Raw genomic sequence first — 19,611 nt, 5'->3', positions numbered from 1 at the left:
TAATCACAGAAGTAAACAGCCCATCCAGTAACACCTGGTGGGGTTAATGCCTGGGACCCCGGAGTAATCACCCCCCCCCCCCCCCCCCCCCACACACACACAGACCCAGCCAGCCACTCACATGAAAGCTTGTGATTATAAAGGAAATGGGAATTAGCAGAAACATTTTGGAAAAGGCAGTCTCTAGTTCGCTGGCAGCATGGGAGGGACCAGGAGGCGGGCGGGGAAATAGAGGAGCTGTGTGCTGATTGGAGCTTTCCCCTGGGGCATCAGAGTCGGGGGGGGGGCAGGGGGCAAAGGTCGTGCCTATACCAAATTAGTAGTGTCTGTTATTCGAAACCAAAATAAAGCAGAAACAGGGCTAAATGATTCCCCCTCCTCTTCCATGCCGGAGCGCTTTCTGGGCTCTCTCTTGAAATTACCGAGAGGCCACATCGCAATTAGTGGTTTGTTTCTTTTAGACTGAAATATGGCCATAATTCATAGCTTTCAAATCATTTCATTGGAAAGATGTATGGGCTGGCAGGACTGAAGAAGTAATTGTAACACATGATACGGCAATTTGTTACCCCAGCAGCCGGTCACGAGGCATTCGCATGCTATGGCATAAGAGCAGGCCGAGGATGTCGCATGTTTCCAGCGGGGTACCGTCAGAGAAGTGCCTGCCGTTGTTATAACACCTCTTTTCATTAAAGAAACACGAGGCATGAAACTTCGGTATATGAACTTGCTTGTAATGGCTCCAGAACTCTGTGTTTGCAAGGTTTGGACTCAAGGCTCTGTAATCGCTAGCCGTCTGAAAGCAGGGACGGAGAGCTGTGTTTTATTCTGTTTGAATATACAAACACAAATCCACTGTTTAGAGCCTGTTTACAACCCCGTGCACGAGGAATTGTGCTCCTACACGACTGAAAACGCAGGAACGGCTTTGCCAGGGCTTTGTTTTACCGAGATTTTAAAGGCTAATCCTCACGACATGAATCATTAAGTTCTCTGTGCTATAATTACTGTGTCAGAGTAATGGGCCAAAAAGTATTTCCATCGCTAACAGGCTTTTTGTTCCCCAGGATGCCGACGTGACATGGTAAAACAGCGCCCTTGTGCCAGAGAGGAGGCACAGTGATCGCTGCAGAGTGACACCCCCGCCCATGGCCACGTTACAGATGCCCTCACCAGAGTGCCTTATCACGTCAATCCCTGTCTGGATTGCCTGTTTATAGTGATTGCTCCACTATTAATTAAAAAGAACAACTCCAAAATCTTCTCATTGCCTAATCGAGGGTACATAACCTTGAGGCCCGGCTCGTGCGGCCTGGGGTGTGTGCGTTCCCCTGGTTCCTTGCCTCTCTGCCCATTTTCAAGGCCAGCGCTGCTACAGGAGTAATCACCTTGGGTGTTGCGGGGTAAGGCGCAAGCAGTCCGTTTCGCTCGTTTACAACAGGCTTTTAAATTCAGTCAGATGACCGTGGCAGGTTACGCACCAAAAAAGAGGCGCGACGAGCCCCGGATTAGGTGGGCGAGCCCAGCTGTGGAATGAGCATGCTCTCTGCCTAAGCGACGGCATTGTCTCCTAAAGGAACTGCTCAACTCCCCACATAGCGCACATCTGCCAGGCTGCATCGCAAGCAGTGATAAATAGCAAACTACACTTAACGTCCTCGGTAGAGGTTCGCCGAAGGGTTTTTTTTTTATGAGAAAGTTTACAAGTGCCCTGCAATAAACGAATGCCCCGAAGCGCTTAGAATGACAGGGGGAGTGGATTTAAACGTCTGCTCGGCAACACGGCTCCTGAAGGCTAAGAAATGGAGGCTCTTTTCTCCCCCAATATGGACGTTCCGGTGAGGCTGGACCAGGGCCAGCCGCTGAAGAATACACACTCACCGGCGTTTCATTATAGGAGTTGCATTAGCACCGTGTCATAGACGCTCATTTACACTTTAAAGCCCAGCGCGCCTGACAGGTGCGTGAGACGTCCGGAGCAGGAACGCGACGCGCGGGGTTCCCGGCGAACACTGTGCAGCTGAAGTATTTTTAAATATTTAAAGGGCTCGATACAAATGCTACGTGTAGCGTAATGTTTATGCAGCTAATAAAAGGTCCCGTGCTCGTCACGCTGCCCGAGTGGAAGGAACCCGCGAGCGCGGGCGCGCCAGGAGGCGTTGTAAGCGGGGCCCGGGCGGACCGACACCGAGACGAAGCGTTTGGGCGACCGCGCTTGGCTGCCTATTCTGTACGGGGGGGACGGGACGGGACGAAATGGCTTTTTAGAGGGCTGCGGACGAAGGAGCGTGGGTAACTTGATGAGATGCGTGCTGTATACAGAGTGGAGTTCTATTACCCAGGCACTCAGCCCGAGTCGTTCCGCCACGCAGCTATTTCCCACAGTGTTGATAATGGAAATTCACACTCACTGTTTATTTCACTCTGTAAAATGGAATAGAGACTGGAGGGGATTTATTTCCTCAGAGTCAGTAGGCTAAGGCTTAATCCTGATGGCTAGATTGTGGCATTGTGAACTGTGCTTGGAGATAAAATATATGTCTCATTCGTATTTGGGTAAATACTTTATGTGTAAAAGACTTTATGAGGTACCCAGCATTGTGTTCAGCTCTTTGTGGTAAGGCGTCTTGCTGAACACCAGCTTCAGCAAATGGACGATGGCGCTGTGAGGCAGTGAACTTCCAACAGTTGGCCAGCTATCTGCCTGGCTCATTAAAGAACACATGCTAACCATGTACGCTGAATTTAGCAAAGGGTTTCTGCCCCGATAGGCGTTGATCTTCCGTGGCAGAGGAGAGTCTTTGGCGCAGGTCGGCCATGTGCAGTCACCGGGGTTCGGCAGTGGGTCAGCCCGGCCCGGCCCCAGGCGGAAGCTCCGCTCGGCAACGCCGTGCGAGCACCTGCAGAGGCAAAGGAGAGGCCCTGTGACCTGGAGGCTTTAATGTAAAACAGAGCAGAACGCCGCGGCGGAGACAAGAACGTTACAGAAGACGGGGGGGGCCACAGGCTCTCCGCGTTCTGCTAATTGTTCTTTTGCACCTCAAAGGCAAAAACACAGAGCGTGAGAGAGAGAGAGAGAGAGAGAGAGAGAGAGAGAGAGAGAGAAAAGCTCAATCACCATCACTGCCGACAAGCTTGTGTCTAAACAGAGGAGCACAGCCACAATAAAAGCCATTAGACAGCAATAAACCATGCACCATGGGAATGGAAGATATGCACAGTTTAGCTAAAGGGATGAGAGATAAATGCATTTTGTCAGGAAGAGCTGAAACAGCTGCTTAGAGGAAGGAGTGCACTGCATGTGGTGCGTGTGGCGGCCTTGGGCACTTCAACCACATCTTTAATTTCCAAATACATAATCCAGACACATTTTAATGGTCAGCTGGTCAAACAGAGCAGGCGGCGTTGGGCAGAACTAATGAAGTTATTTGGGGGAGGGGGGGATTTTTGTAACATTACATATAGAAAGTGTATTTTGCTTTTCTTTCATTTGGCTTGTTGTTAGAAAACGCAAAAGACATTCCTGACCTCATATTTACGAGTGTGCAGTATTAGACAAAATCGGATTTGTTAGTCTGGTGGTATAAGGACAAGATTGTGCTTGTGCGGCAGCCGTACTCATTCACAGCACCAATTAAACGTCAATGAGACAAGTTGAATACTTCTGTTAATATATATGAAGGCATTGAGGTGGTAAAAGAAAATATTCTCATACCCTTTCAAAATATTAAACTATATGCTCAAATTGCTCATTTTTAAAGTCATTTTTTTGGCATTTCAAGTAAGAAAATAATATATGTTTAGCTGGCAATGAAAACTACATAGTAGTAGGTTAATAAAAAATTAAACAAAAACTGAACAAAATTTTTCTGTCTGTCCAGTCAGCAAATGGAGTAAAGATGTGGAAAATTCTGTCCTAGTAATTTAAACAACTTGACAAATTCCAATGGATTCCACACTTTAAACATTTACAGTTACAAACATATTTCTCAACTCGAGTTTTTTTTTTATCCTTTTAAAAAGGCTGAAAGAATTCAATTGCTACATCCTTAGACCACATGTATGCAGCAAGGTTTAACTGTTTATACTGCCGAGGTAGTGGGGGATCTGTTGTGTGGATTAACATTCTACCAGCCCAAGATTTTATTTGATTTTATTTACAGTAATTACATTTGCATTTTATAGAATACTTACAGAGTGTTGCTTATCCCTGCAATGTTCTGCAAATGTAATTACTTTAATTATCTATTCATTTACTAATTTCTTAGGTCATTTTAATAACACATTTCAATATAGCAAACTAATTAATTATAAGGTCAACCATTCAATGTATGAATATTACATGTTCAGCAAAATGATGCAAATGTTAGGAGAAAGTTTTCAAGGCTTTAGAACTTCTATAAAGGTGAATGTTGTAGCTGTATATATATATATATATATATATATATATATATATATATATATATATATATATATATATATATATATATATATATATATATATATATATATATATTTATTTATTTTTTTCTTTCATCTCTGTTTTTGTGTATTCTACTACCTGAACATAACTGGTGGTTGTAGTAATAATATATCACTCAATCCACTCCTCAATTTAGTCACGGTGTGTTGGGGTCAACAGTGACGGTCTCTGATCCTTTATCATCAATAAGATCGCACAATAAAGTCATTTTGGCAGAAAACAAGTAGTTGAAATGCAATTAGATCCCTATACATCATCTGGGGAAAAAAGGTTTATCTTAGGGGAGGACCGGGCTTTTGAAACTGCACTCTTGCTGGGGAAATGTCTTCTAAGGACTGACACAGTGCACTTGGAAAAAGAAAGATGTTGCTTGTGTAGCGCAAATGGCCCATGACCGAGCTCAAACACCAACTGCGGCATAAAACCAGTTGATAAATGCGTCATAAATCTCCTACACAGCAGGGATGCCTCATTCATATTTCACACACTTCTACCTCACAACCCACACACCGAACGGTCGGTTGTTATCCCGCCTATGGTGCAATTAAAGTCGTTTCTGGTTCTGTTTACAAAAGCCTTTGTGTGTAGCAATTCCCTTGGAAAGAGTAATTACCCCAGCTGAAGTGTGATCTGGAGAGCATTTGATTAACAAGCCTAGTCCCATCTGCAGGACTCAGAGCTGCACCCTTCAGCGCTGTGCATGTACTGCTGTTTGCATCGAAAAGCTTTTTTTAGTGCTTGTAGTAGGCTGTGAGACTGCCCGGAGGGAATCAAACGCAAACATACAATTAGTGGAGGGTGCACAGAGCAACACAGAATAAAAACAGTTTAAATGTTTAAAAAAAAAAAAAAAAGCGTGCTGACATTTCAGTGGTGCCAGAGGTTTTGCTGTTCCCAGGCATTATGAGTTAGACAGTGGCAAAAGACTTAGCTTAGGTTTCCTGTGTAAAATGCCCAGTGTGTGATTTAATGGGACTATGGGTGGAGCTCTACATACCTGATTTAATAATGTAGCATCAAATGGGCGCTAGAAGTGAGTGGCAGAGAGAATCTGTTGTTCAAATAGTGGGCACATTAGAATATCACCCTTTAACGAGAGACGTGAGTCCATGAGTCCAAAAGCCAGATCACGGTTGCAGAAAACTTCCCTCTGAGTCACCGCACAGCACACACTGACTGGTTGGGCCCTATTTTCCTGGTGGGTGGTCTCTCCCTTGCTTGAGTTGGAGACTGAATTAGCGCCCGGCCAGTTTTTGCCCTCGATCTGGAAACATTTTTTACGTTCTAGAATGGGCTTAATATAGAGATGTAATAAAACACCTCTGGCCGCTGGTATGTTGTTTTACCAAATAACATCTAACTGGCCATTACTCCCCATTAAGGCTAATGGCTCCACTAATTATAATAATTCCATAAAGGGTCCTGTGTTTAGCCCAAACTGTAGACGGACATTAACTTAATGACAAGGCTGACCCCCTCTCAAATGCCGCCAGTGTGCATTTCTGTGATAGGCTATTAATCACTAGCATTTCGCATTCATTTTACACACGAAGGGCTTACCAGTGCAGTCATAGCGGTCTGAACAGTTATCAGATATATACGTGTGGATCTGTTTCACAACGCAGATCCGCAGCTGCTCTCCAGACGTGTCTCACACCGTCAGGAGAGCCCAAGAAAATGACTATTTATGCATCAGCCCGCGCGGCTGTAATCGGCAGACTAAATGGGTTACAGATAAGGGGGCTCCAGTCCAGCTCTAACTGGTGATTACTACGGAAATCTTCTCCACTCCCCTTTAGTGGAATCAAGTGTGGAATGTCAGATGCAAAAAGAGGCATCAGAACCCCCCCCCTTTCACACACACACACACACACACATACATACACACACATATATACCCCCCCCCACACACACACACCCCCACCGGATTTAGAAGCAGCTAGTCATGGAAATATTGGAGTGACAACCATCAAATTCCTCGGAGTATCTTGTGTCTACGCGCCGAGGTGACTGACAAACCGCAGGCCGCGTAACAGTGCATTAAAGCCCCTTAAATGTTTTCTCTTTACCGCTTTCGCCCCTGAATTCCTCGAGCTCCTTTCAGCAATCAGGATGAGTTCCGTGACCACGCTGTTACTCCTCCTTGATCCAGCCATTACACGCCGCGGTATTCTGTTTTCACAGGAGTGGCGGCCCCCGCTTGTTAAAAGACAGGGCAGCGTCTTAATTGTGCGCGTACGAAGCGCCTGGCTCCTGGCAGGCATACGGGCCTGCTGATTAACGCCGAGTTGGGAACTAAAGCTGTTGTCCCAGGTGCGCTGTGTTTGGAGAGGGACCGTGTCCAACACGGGATACCTCACAGGGGAAAGTCCATCGCTGGGTCTGTGGGAAGGACAGCCGGGATTCCCGCTTACCCGCCGCTCTCCTCCGCCGCATCGCTGAAAGCTTGGAGGTTTATCTAACGGTGACGGAGAACAGGGCCCGGGCTGAGGGACGGAACCGAGCACGGCGTTCCTACTCGGCCTCGGCGTGGCTGTGGTCTGCTTTCGTGGTCAGAATCGGAATGTGCATTCGGTTGACACGCGTTAGCCTGGATCGCTGTTCCTGAAGCTTTCAGCACACGGTGCTAAGCCGAATATTTGTGATGCAAGTCAATGGAAAATGGAGGATTAGGGGTGTTTTGTTGAGACTGGAATTGTCATACACAACGGAGGAACAGCAGCGCGGCCCAGGGAATGTTATGATTTCCATCCCCCCACTCTCTCCTTCCGTGCACTCTTGTCACATGACGCATCCATCACGAACCGTCCGACGGCCCATCATTTATACGTGGATCTCTCTTCGCCTGCATCCATTTGGAGATGTGTGGGATTCTTAACATATCTGGCAACCACCCAGCAGCACTAATAAAATAAGTGTTATTGTTCCTGACTGGGCAGGCCACTGCAGCAGGAAAGGAAAGCCATGCATCGTGCAGCTGCGGGAGCCGTCATAAACGGTGTTGATTAGGGCAAGTGGGGCATTCGGAGCTGAAGCACCTACCCCACACCCCAACCCCCCCTCAACCCCCCCCTCCCCGACTGCTGGCCAAGCGAGCGCGTTCAGTAAAGTACGCATCTGTCAGGAAATGTTTGGCAAGCTACATGCGTGACAACTTTTTTCGGTCCCCCCACCCCCGACCTGTATTTGTATACTAACACGTGCTTAATTTAACTCCCGCCGTCCAAATAGGGGATGACAAAGCGATGATTACACGACAGCGATCCGCTTGGCCGTTGGAAGCGCGACGCTGGTGCCGCGTTATTGTCTGTGTGAAGCTGTTGTTGATGCTTGGGGTGTAATTCACTTCTCAGGGTCTCCTTTCTTTTGCTTTTTTTAATGCTGAAAAGTACAATGTTCACAAAACGACTTCCTTCTCAAACGGGAAAAGGGAATATAAACATTTGGACATTTGGCCTCAGAGAGACGTCCTCCGACGGTAATTCAACGCTGCTGGTCATTCCTTTTCTTTATACATCTATTTTTCTTTTAACAGTTCGCATGTTCTAATGCATGAATGAACGCTTGTGGGGAAGCCGTTGGGATAAAGGCAGCGGTGGTTCGGTTTGGTTTACGGCTCCGCACAGGTTCCGACCTGCTCTTCACCGGGTCCGGGAAACACCGTGCGAAGGCGGCATCTGCGAGCCGCGGTCCCTGACCCTAATTTCATATTTATTGAGGTTCTTTCCCGTTGCACCTGGCGGCGTTGCTATCTGTGCAGAAATTCAGTGGGTGTCTTACCACGTTGCTCCGTAAAGCCTAACATTTGTAGCGCTTTACAGTCGAATGAACTGTGTCCTTGGTGTCAGGTTCCCCGATGAAAGACTGGACTGTTCTGGCTGTCGGTCTGCGCAATGAAACACATCGTTACTTTAGTGGTACTGCGCACGAAGTAATTAATGTACGTACATGCTCCTGTTTCCTCCACGCTGCTGGCCCGGTGCTCAGCTGTTGAAACATGAATGACTCTCCAATGGTGCCCAGGAAAAAAAAAAATCCATCCTCCTCTCTTAGCACCATTTAATTACATGTCATGTGTGCTGACACGGTGAATGCCCATTTGAGCTGAAGTGCCATGAAACAACACTAGTCACTCCTGAGCCCTGCATAGCATGAACGAGGAATGCTAAAATTAAACCGGTACCATATCCACAAAAAGGAAGCCATCTGCCTTTTTTTTTTTTTTTAATGCTGCCTGATTCTTTCAGAGGGGAGAAATCTTAGAAATCGAATTCTAATGAGTTTAAGCAGGATATGAATAAATGTATGCAGTACTTTCATGAAAGGGGCCACAATAGACTAGAATGCACTATAATACGGTTCACTTCTGTTGTCGTCGGTGTCCAATGACACATATCTTTGAGTAGACTGGACGTGTGTTGACAAATGCCTTCTGCTGAAACGAACTCATATTTTTTCCTCTCCTGTGACTGCATTGCCACGGCAACATACCAACCCAGAAGACTTCAGGAATAATAGATTAGCGTCAGGAGCGTCGATAAGTATGTCTTAAAGGTGGTTAGGTATCAGGGTGCCTGGTGCACAAGGGTGTATGTGTTTGTGTGTCTGCATGCTTGCAAATATGTGTGTGTTTGCACGGAGGTTGTTTTTGCCAAGAGGTGGGAAGGCATGGGGGGGGGGGGGGGGTCACATCTGAGAGCAATCTCACCGTGTGACAAAATGCAGACATAACAGTCTGTCCTGACACTTGTTACCAGCACATAAACACTTGCCTTAACTAGACGGGGAGGAGAGGGAGCCCGCTGCAGCAGCTGGGGGCTGAGAGCAGATCTGCTATTTATCAACCACTAATTAACTGTTAATTTGCCAACCTTTAGGTTCAAGCAAGCAGCCGATCTATCACGCCCAAGGAACGCACTTCGCTGGGGTCCCGCGGGGTGGTCGAGGGGCCTGCATAGACTAACCCTCCTTTACATCTTCAGGTTGCCATATTAAATAACGCTCTGGATGGAAAAAAGGGGACTAAACTGCTCGGCAAGGATGAAGGTATCTTTTGAACTGTCAGCTGCAAAACTCTGATGCGCTCTCAGCCGACCGCATGAATAAATCGGCAAAATTCGCACATATATGTTAGACTTTGATGCTTTTTTAAAAATCGTTTTTTTCCAGTTCTCTGTACATATCTATTGCCAACAGCCAGCAATATGCACAGCAATTATCATTACAATGAGAGATTTCTTGATATCTGAGTACAGGTCATTATATAGCGTGTTAGCTAATGTAGACAGCATGAATGACAGAACACACAGATGGAGCTGTCCGAAACTAGCAGATGACAGCAGCTGTCAGTAGCCTGGTGGAAGTAAGCACGGAAACACAGCCTCGCTGACAGACTTGTGGTGTGACGCCCATTTCTGAGTGGGCAGCTCCTATGAGCATTGTAATCACCAGCACCTCAGAGATTACTCAATTAAGGTGTGACATGACTTAGAGCGGAGCGTGAACTGAGCGAGTGTAAGTGTCACTGAAAGCTGGATACCCTACTGAGACTAAACCGTCGTCTGCTACCGCGTTCGCACACGGGTTGGACAGGGCTAATTGGGTATAACAAGCACCACAGTCATTAAGAAATGAGTCTGAGGAAAAATACCGAGATGGATCAGACCTCAGAGGCTAGTTTAATAACTGATTAAATGTACGCATTGTTATAAGATCTTTTACATATTCGTATTTCCACTTTTTCTTAAACTAGTGAATGAGACATTTCTCAGCATGGGAAAGTGTTTCAGTTCTGAATAATCCACACACACATACTCTTATAAATGCTTGGCTAATTAATTTATAAATTGTTAGATATATTCTGAACTGTCATCCTACTGGAAAAGCAGGTTCTCGTTACTAGCAGGAATGAAAATGACTAATCATTTAATTACCTCTAGCAGGAAAGCTGAAGCACATACGCTTCTCTTATTTTCTTGCTTGTAATGCACTGGTTTCATCATCCTACTTGTTTCAAGTGAATCTTCACAAATTTGCCAACAGATTTATGGTAAACCTGCCACAATGACAAACATCACCTTGCAATTTGGGATGTTTTTAGTTTCCACATTTCCCGAGCTAATGACTCCAGGAAACAAGCATGCCAGCTCTGCGTAGCCTGCAGTTGTTGTCAGGGAATGGAACGCCCAGAGATGTGTAGTGAAAGCTGGGAGCCATAGCGATTAAGATCACTCAAGCACAGAGCTAGAGGCCCAGAGCCAAATTAGGTAGTTTGCTGTAATTTGACTTCCTGGGGCAAATCTCTAGGGGACTTTTGAAAAAGGACAGACTGTTTACAAACAGTGTCCAATTCCATGGCTTAGTAGCAGCAAGAGTGACCATGGGCAAAAACGCACACACGTGTACACCCCCCACATACACACACACACAGAGGGAGAGAGAAAGAGAGAGAATCCTCAACACACACACATACGCACACCCACACACACACACACACACACACACACACATACACACACACACACACCTGTGAAAAAACTCAAGCTGTTTAGAAGAGCTTGAAAAGTTTTAGTAAGGTGTCAAAAGTTTGATTACCTTAATTTACTAAAAAATACCCAACATTAGTCCAGCACATCACTCCTAACAGCCTACGTAATGCAGTCTTGGAGAAGGACAGTTTTGTCCTTTGCACTCAGCATGCTGGCATAAATGCATTTATAAATGTCATTGTACAGTAGATTTGATCTTATCCAATCTTTACAAACTGCTCAACCAGGTGCCTATTCAGACCAAAGTCTCGGCCCTGGACACTAACATATTAACAGACGTGTCATGAGCGAGTGTTTAGCTTGGGTGAGATATTACTGTTTCAGTTGGTTCCAGAGGTAGACCACTCTTCCCTGTCTGGTCTGGGTCAGTCTAATGCCCTGTGATAGACTCGCCAGAGTATTTCCTTAACCCCCCCCCACCCACCCGTCCTGGGCACGTGTACTGTTGCATTGCGCTGCACGTGGGACACCTCGCCTTGAGGAGCATGTGCAGGAAAGAACCAGGCCTTGACGAGCTTTCAGAGCAAACAGAAATCCAGGACCACCTCGGTGGGACGACCAGGCGCACCAACACCTAAGCAGACAAAATGCAGACATCTATCCTCGATTTTACAAAGGGCCATTTCCTTTGAGTTCTAACAGACTCAGAAATGATTCATTTTGCATTTGTTTAAGATGAAGGAGACTCATGTGAATTAAAGTGATTTTTTTTGCTAAGCCTGTCAACTAGGCATGCACTTATCCTGCTTCCAAAAGTTTGTTACACTTACGCTAGTTTACCTTGTGCAGGACAACATGCACAAACTAATTGGTGAAGAAACCAAATCTCCTTGATAAGCGGTAGAATAGCACAAATTTTTGTCTTAGGTTTCAACATGTTCTGCATCAGTTTACAAGCCACTGTTAATTAACAAAAGAAATTAGCAACACATTTAAAACACATAGTATTAACGTTAAGTGTCAGTTAGTGTAAATCTTCTGTCAATTAGTCTTAAAAGGTTCTGTGTAATTTTCAATTCACTTCTTATTGAAATGAAATAAAGATTTATGTCTGGAAAAAAAAAACACATCAAAGCATCACTATTTTAACACATCAACTACTGTTCTCGAAGGTTAAATAGACCTAAAACGTCGTGACAAACGCTAAAACATAAAATGTTTGTGCCACATGTAGGAAAAACGCCGTTCAATCAAAGCACTTTAATTTGAAAGATTCTGGTTTCCTCCGCAGTCTACTGCCCACGCTTTGAAACCAAAGAAACAGAAAATAAACACTCTTCCCGGTAAAGAAAACATGTCCGCCGATTTTCCCTCAGATTTGGGTCATCCACTGCACAGATCGCAGTCAAAAAAAGTAGACGTGCAAGTATACATACACACACACACACACGCGCACACACACACACACGCGCACACACACATACACGCGCACGCGCACATGCACGCGCACACCCGCGCGCAGGTTCCGTGAGGTGTCGCGTTATGAGGCTCAGTAGTGGCTACCCGGGCGCCCAGTCCGACGGACACTGTACAGGCTCGCGCCTGGCCAGGAGCCCCGCTGTTATCACAGCTGTGAATGTGCCCGCCGCCGAACCTGGTGTGCAGTTCACCTGAATTGGAGCAGTTCAGTCAGCTCCCGGCGCGCACAGGTTCCCCCAAAACACAGCTTGATGCTTTGTTTATTTTAAAGGTTTTGCTTCTAGCAAATCATTCCTTATCTGGCGTTTGCTTTATTGCCCCACTGGGTCGCTCAGAGGAGGAAAAAAGGAAGAAAAAATAGGAAGGGCGATAAAAAAGAAAGACGTGCGGAATCTATTTACGATACACGTTGAGATTTAAAAAAATCTACAGCTTGGTAAACGTCTGATTTAAATTTTAGCGCTTGAGAAGCCCAACGCGTGTCGCGCACTGCCCAAAGCGATTCTCTGCAGCTTAACAATTCCATACACAAGACAAACGGGTTTATCGCAAACACTGCTCAGTAAAGTAATTACAGGGGACCATAAAACGGTATGTTTGGAAACAAAGCTACTAAATAACACTAAATAACAGAGTTGCAAATGTTTTGATTGTCTCGCATAATGGTCGTGGCGGGCGCATTGGGGTGCCTCGCGTAGAGCCACCGCTTTGCGCACCATTCGTCCCCGTGTGAACTGCGGAGAACTAAATCAGACTGTCATGCTTGGCCTTTATAGCTGCTACCACTTACTCAAAAAATGCAACAAATTGACTTAGAATCGCCATGATTTCTGCCTTGCTTGTAAACACTTTCGTCTGACAGTTCATTTATTTAGTTTGATTGCAACACGCTATTTATAGGCCTAGGGGGATGCCTTGCACGCGAATTCCTTGTGCCATCTATGTTCAGGAGAAGGACAGAAGTGCTAAGATCGCTATTGCATGGTTAAGACGTGTTTATTTACCCAGAGAGGGCGAAATTGCCAACTATCCACGCTTGGCAATACAGACGGCAATTCCTACGCTGTGCATGGTTAGAACTGTCTCACTAACAAATGTGAAAGCGAAGGATAATTGGACTCCGCTTCGAAACCTACAATTCAGAATTCCCTAGGATTGTGTGCTATTCGACTGAATATTCGCCATTAAAGCTACCATATTATAACGGGACCGATATTTTTTTGGTGTTTTTTTAATTAATTCTCCGCGCATCACAGGTGATACAATCACCGGACGTATATTTGCTATTCTACAAACAATAAAGCATTTCCAAGCTGACGTTTGCTTTCTTCGGTCAGAGAGGGACATGCCATCATGCATAAAGATCAAAGCATGGTTTCCCCGTTAAAAACGGGCATTACTCGGACTGTCAAAACCGGCGCACCGTCATCCTCCCAGGGTAAAGGCGCGTCCATTTGCTCCGGGGATCCACGTGTTGTTCGGCTGGGACTTGCTATCAAGTGTCTTCACCCTGTCGCGCAATACCATCGGGCCGATTACGGAGGGGGCGACGGCGTGCGCTCATCCGCGCGCCATCGGCGGTCACACTCCGTCTCCGTTCCGCCCGTTCGGACGTTTTCCCGATTAAAGCACGAGATAGTGTGGGTGGGAAGAGCGCGCGGCCCTCCCCGCGCCGTGCTAACGGCACGCTGTTAGTGATACTTTGCGGTAAGTGCTGCAATGACACTCGAGCTGTAGTGTTAACTTTTGATGGGAAAATTTGAAGAATTCACACACACACACACACACACACACACACACCCTTACTTCACTAGCAAGGACCGTGAGTAAATACATGAGCAAAAGTTTTTAAGCACTTAAAATTTTCCACTTTGAATATATATATTTGACTGTCCATCACGTGGCATTACAATAAAAGTAACCCAAACCGTCCAGGTGCCCTTATTTGAATTACATATCTTCCTCCTCACCCAAAATGCCAGTGAAATAAACCTGATCAGAGCCAGGAGACTTATGCTAATCTAATGCCGCACCACCAAAGTCGAGGGCTGAGTGAAGGAGAGTGTTCTGGAGATAATGGAGACATTGTGAGCTAATAACTGGCTCAAAGCCGGGCTGGTGGTACGCCTGTCATGGCACCTGAGTAGACGCAGGGGCCCCGAGGCCGTCACTCCTTCCTCCAACCCACCAATTTATTTTAAAGAATGAGCTTCTCAATTATTTACACTCCAGAGGGTCAGAGGTCGGACAGCAGAGGCTGGCGAGCGGGCACCTTACGCTTGCTGCCTCCAGGTTGTGGAAGGTGAAAGGGGTGTGTGTGTGTGTGTGTGTGTGTGTGTGTGTGTGTGTGTGTGTGTGTGTGTGTGTGTGTGTGCATGCGATCGTGTGTATGATGCACACAGACACAGGACCAGAACCAGCATGTGCCATTTGTTGATGCTTGCCCAGAAAATTAAATATGATAAGAGCTTGCATATTTGGCGGCACAAACACAACACCCACACACACAACTGGTGCTACTATAATTAATTACATTCACAACCCCCATTATAAGCAGTTTCATACACTCTTGATTATGTTCTGTTCATTCAAAATTATGTATTATTTACCAGTTAATGGACAATTAAATAAAAAATGTTTGCCTAAAAAAGTGTCTAATGGTAGATGGGATAAGCAAAGTGTCCAAAACATGTTCATATCTCATAAAATATTTATTAGGAGTCTCCTAGTCTTGTGGTAATTACTCTCTAATGTTACTGAAATAAAATGGAGAGACAGAAATTTTGCTTGGCTACATCAAGGTAGATGTATATAATCTTCCTGTCAGAAGCGCAGAATGTTTCTGCAACAGAATGTCAATCAAAAACACAGCTAATCATTCCGGTGGCTGGCCAAAGCTGAATCAATCGCTGTGAGCAGGTTGAAACGCTCCCTTTGAGAAGTTCCGCTTTAAACGCACCAAAATTGTGGACGGAATAATCCCTGTCAGTTGTATCGGTCTGCCTCACATCAGCCGGGAATGCCTTTAATACAAGTGCACCACATTCGTCTCTATAACATAAACTCACTCACTTTGTCTGTCTGGTAGAGAGAGAGAGGTGGGGGGAGAGAGCGCTAGTTAGGAGGATTTAGGCAGAGCACTACAGCCGGCAGCCATGTGACCACATAATTTCTGCCTCAAAATGCCCTACACTTCCTCTGTGTGCTGTCATTACGGCTCTCAATAACCCACATGAAAGTCTCAGGCATCCCGAGCCAAAGCACTGAACTCTGCACTGATTGGCCTTTTTTTCTCCCCCGAAAAAATGAGGCCATGTTCTATATCAGGGCTCTTGACGACATAACTAGCCTTTTAATATTCAGAGGAAGTCCTGGGGGTCAGGGAGCTCACAGCCGCTTGACCTTGGGGGTTCAGAGGTCATACTGCCGAAGGGTGGCACATGGTGGAGAGTCCTAATGATTTAGATATCTGTTACACGCTCAGGAGAAGGCTGATCTACTCGCGTTACGTGCACTGAAAGAACAGCGCGCGGACGAGCACGTTTTAAGCCACCTTATATAGAGTGAATTTGGAAATCGCCTTTGCTAAAATGTTTTTACTCAAATGACATATAATTAAAAACAGTCAACCATCACTGGTGTGCTAGAGTGAGCAGGCAATGGAAACTTTTGTCTCAAAGTTTTTTCGGTAAACGCTAAAGCGAATGTCAAATACTGACAATTATTCTGTATCGTTGATTTGTTTATGCAATGGGCTGTGTGGAAATGGCTAAACGAAACAGGCTGTTCTCTTCTTCCGTGTTTTGTCACAGAAAACGTCTCTCCCCAGGTGCGTTAAACCGGCGCTCGCTTGCCTTAAAACCGGCCCTTTCAAAGACCGTTTCAGACACTTGCTGATGTGTGGGATGGCGTTGAATTGCACCTAAATACCACGGTAAACACAAGGCTTAGACGCAGATACAAAGCCGGGGCCTTGAAAACGCTTTCAAAAGCAATTTCCGTCTCATACAACCGCATGTAAACGGAGTAATTGCAGTTGGGTGGCTCCCAGCATCGGCTGAACACAACCCTCCATGCAATGCGAGAGGTGGAATCTGTATTACTTTAACTAACTTTAGAGGAGGCCCGCGTTTCTGCTGTAGCCGTGATAGTCACATGTAGTAGGAAGGATTATGTGAAAACTGTAGCTTAGCTCGAGTGAGCTAAGATATAGTTTTCACATGTTAATATACGTTAATAAATAATTCATTATTATTAATAATAATTAAAAAATAATTCAAAAATTAATTAAAACATAAAAACATGAAATTATTTTCAGGTTAACTTATCATCATCTCTGAAATGACTAGAGCTTTTAAAAAATGGATCTATATAATGGAAATGTATCATCCTCCAATATTCATTAATATATTTAAACTTAGCATTTTTCAAAGTATCCAAATCTTTATCCTCTAAAGAACTTTTTTCCAAAAATGATCTCCAGTAGTTGCTGTTACTTGGCGACACTTACTCGACCCCGAATTTACAGATGGAAACATTTCCTTAGGGACACTGGAACAGCATATATAGAAAATAACCAGTTTCTGATGTATGGTAAAAAAAAAACAAAAAAAAAACCCCCCAAAAAAAGAATATAAAACAAAAAAACGTGTGCCTCAAACCTTAATGTGTTACATCTGCTGTTCGGCCTTTCTGCTTATGAAGATCTAAAAAGGTTGAGATTATAGGTGTTTATTCATGTCACGAGGATGGAATTACAGTGCGGTGTGAAACACTTTACAACCACGGTTGTCAATGGGGGGTTGCGGAGTTTGTAGAGTAAACATGGCAACCTATTTGGCTGATGAAATTACAGCTATAGTTGCTAATAAAATCTCTACACAACTTTCCCTAAAACTGGTTTATTTGTTTGTTTGATTTTTTTAAAAACCTTTTTTTCCCTGTTTAAACTGGAATGTTCTACTTTGTTCAATCGGAAATAGTGATAATGTTGACATTTTATGTGCCATTTTATGCACAGTGGTCATTTTGATACTGATGAAAATGAATACAAACAGAAGGGAAACAGATGGTAAATGACTTCATTTTGAAAGGGCAGTCAAATAGCACATTACCCAAACATATGACACTGCAACCCTGAGGCATGAAGATTCTTAAACAAGCTACTGGTTATACAGTGTAAAGTTTCATTTATTTAACTATACTTTTGTATAGAATATTTCTCTTTCTTTGCACTGGAAAACATGCTAAATTGCTCACCCCTCATTTCGACATAAAATTGCCAAAACCACCATTTTCTTTTGGCTGCCAACTGACTGAAAAGCTATTTAGTGGTTACCTGTTAATGTCATGTCATTTTAAGGCATTTTAGGTGGTGCAGTACCGTGTTTTTTAGCCATTTCGTGAATCAGTAGATAAATTCAGGCTGAAGTGCTGCTTTCCAGGTTGCCTTCTCAAGTCCGTCAGACGTAAAATCAGTACAGCACAATTAAAACCGCGTCGCTATGTGTTAAGCCTCCATTTTCCCATATGATGTTGTGCCAGCGATCTGAATCAAATGGTATAAATAAAACTCCTCTCACATGGCAAATGACCTCATTTAGAAAGAAGGACAAGCCAGAAGGCCAGATAAAATACATTCTCACTCACTCACACTCTCTCTCTCTCTCTCACACACACACACACACACACACACACACACACACACACACACACACACGGAAACCGAGAGTGCTTAAAATGGACTAGCTGGGGGCTTTGCTTTACCCCCTCTATCCTCCACAGTCTGCTCATGGGGAAACCGAAGCACCGTATCGCACGCGACAGCCTTGAGCCGCGAGGAACTCGAGGGACGGAACGTCGGCACAGCTGAGGCGCTCCGGCAAACCTCGGTAATGTCCGCGTGACGCCGCATGGCCACACAGCGGCACGATGTGCCGAGACATTCCAAAGCAATTAAAGCGTTCTCCGGCCGGCACGTTTCCCCGGGACCACTGGGGACTCCTTAATAAGAGAGCTGGGCTTTCGGAGCAATCGCACGAAGCGCCAGACGCAGGCAACGCACATCTGTGAGCGCTACCCCACATATGATAGCAATGAGATCGGTTCAAATATGACACACAGCAGGCCCTGTTTGCACTGCACTGACGCTCTAATTATGAACCCACTTGCCCTACTCAAGGTACCAATAATTAATTCCTACCAGACATAGAGGTGAAATGAAACGCTTTGGCTTACATAGGAAAAAAAGGGCTGTGCAGCATTATTAAGGATAAGAGAGAAATATATATATATATATGTATATGTGTGTGTGTGTGTGTGTGTGTGTGTGTTACTGTTTTTGTTCTCAAAAGTAACACAAACACTGTTAAATTATCTCAAATAAATCTGCAAGCCAGGTTGATACAATCTTTAGAGACTGTATTGGCTCCATTCAAATGCTCACTTATCATCCAGTCTGCGCGCGCGCGCGTGTGTGTGTGTGTGTGTGTGTTACAGCTACTGTTGTGCTGTTGCACAACAGGCGGCTTCATATTACAATACAGGTACATAAACGGTTTTAAACAGCCTTTCTATCCCACATTCATTAAGTACACAAAAGCACTAAATTGGCACCGATTCTTAAATGATTTTTGATTTCTGCGAGGGAAACCCCAGTCTTATGTCTTTAATCAGCCGCGCTAGGCTGAGGGAATTTCCTGCAATACTTAGGCCACCTGCTGTTCCCTCCAGGAGCAAACAGCACCGAAGTGTGTCTTTCTCTCTCACTCAATCCCTCCTTACTCCAACACTTCATATTTAAACGCTCTTAGTGTACATGTGTAAATATTAGTGTAAATATTTGAATAAGAGTTGGACCGAAACCAACATCTAACAGTTCAGTTTTTAAATTAATATCCAACTAGTTATTTTAAGCCTTGTAGAACTGAAATATCTCCCGGGGGGGGAAAATGAGTGTGGCATATCTTCTGAAGCATTTCTTATTTTAAGTGTGGTATAAAGCAAAGAGGCAAGAAATAAAAGCATTTCTTCTCTAAACGTCCTCACTTTGTAGTCTAACTGATAAAAGCCATCGATTCAAAACCAGACCCCCTCCCGCTGGGAGCCCCGTCGCTGTCGGCGCGGGCACATTTCTCCCGAGTCCGTCATACTCAATCTTTC

Source organism: Electrophorus electricus, chromosome 22, assembly GCF_041902795.1.
Source record: "Electrophorus electricus isolate QZ-2024a chromosome 22, ASM4190279v1, whole genome shotgun sequence".
NCBI classification, from domain to species: domain Eukaryota; kingdom Metazoa; phylum Chordata; class Actinopteri; order Gymnotiformes; family Gymnotidae; genus Electrophorus; species Electrophorus electricus.
This window is presented reverse-complemented; position numbering follows the sequence as displayed.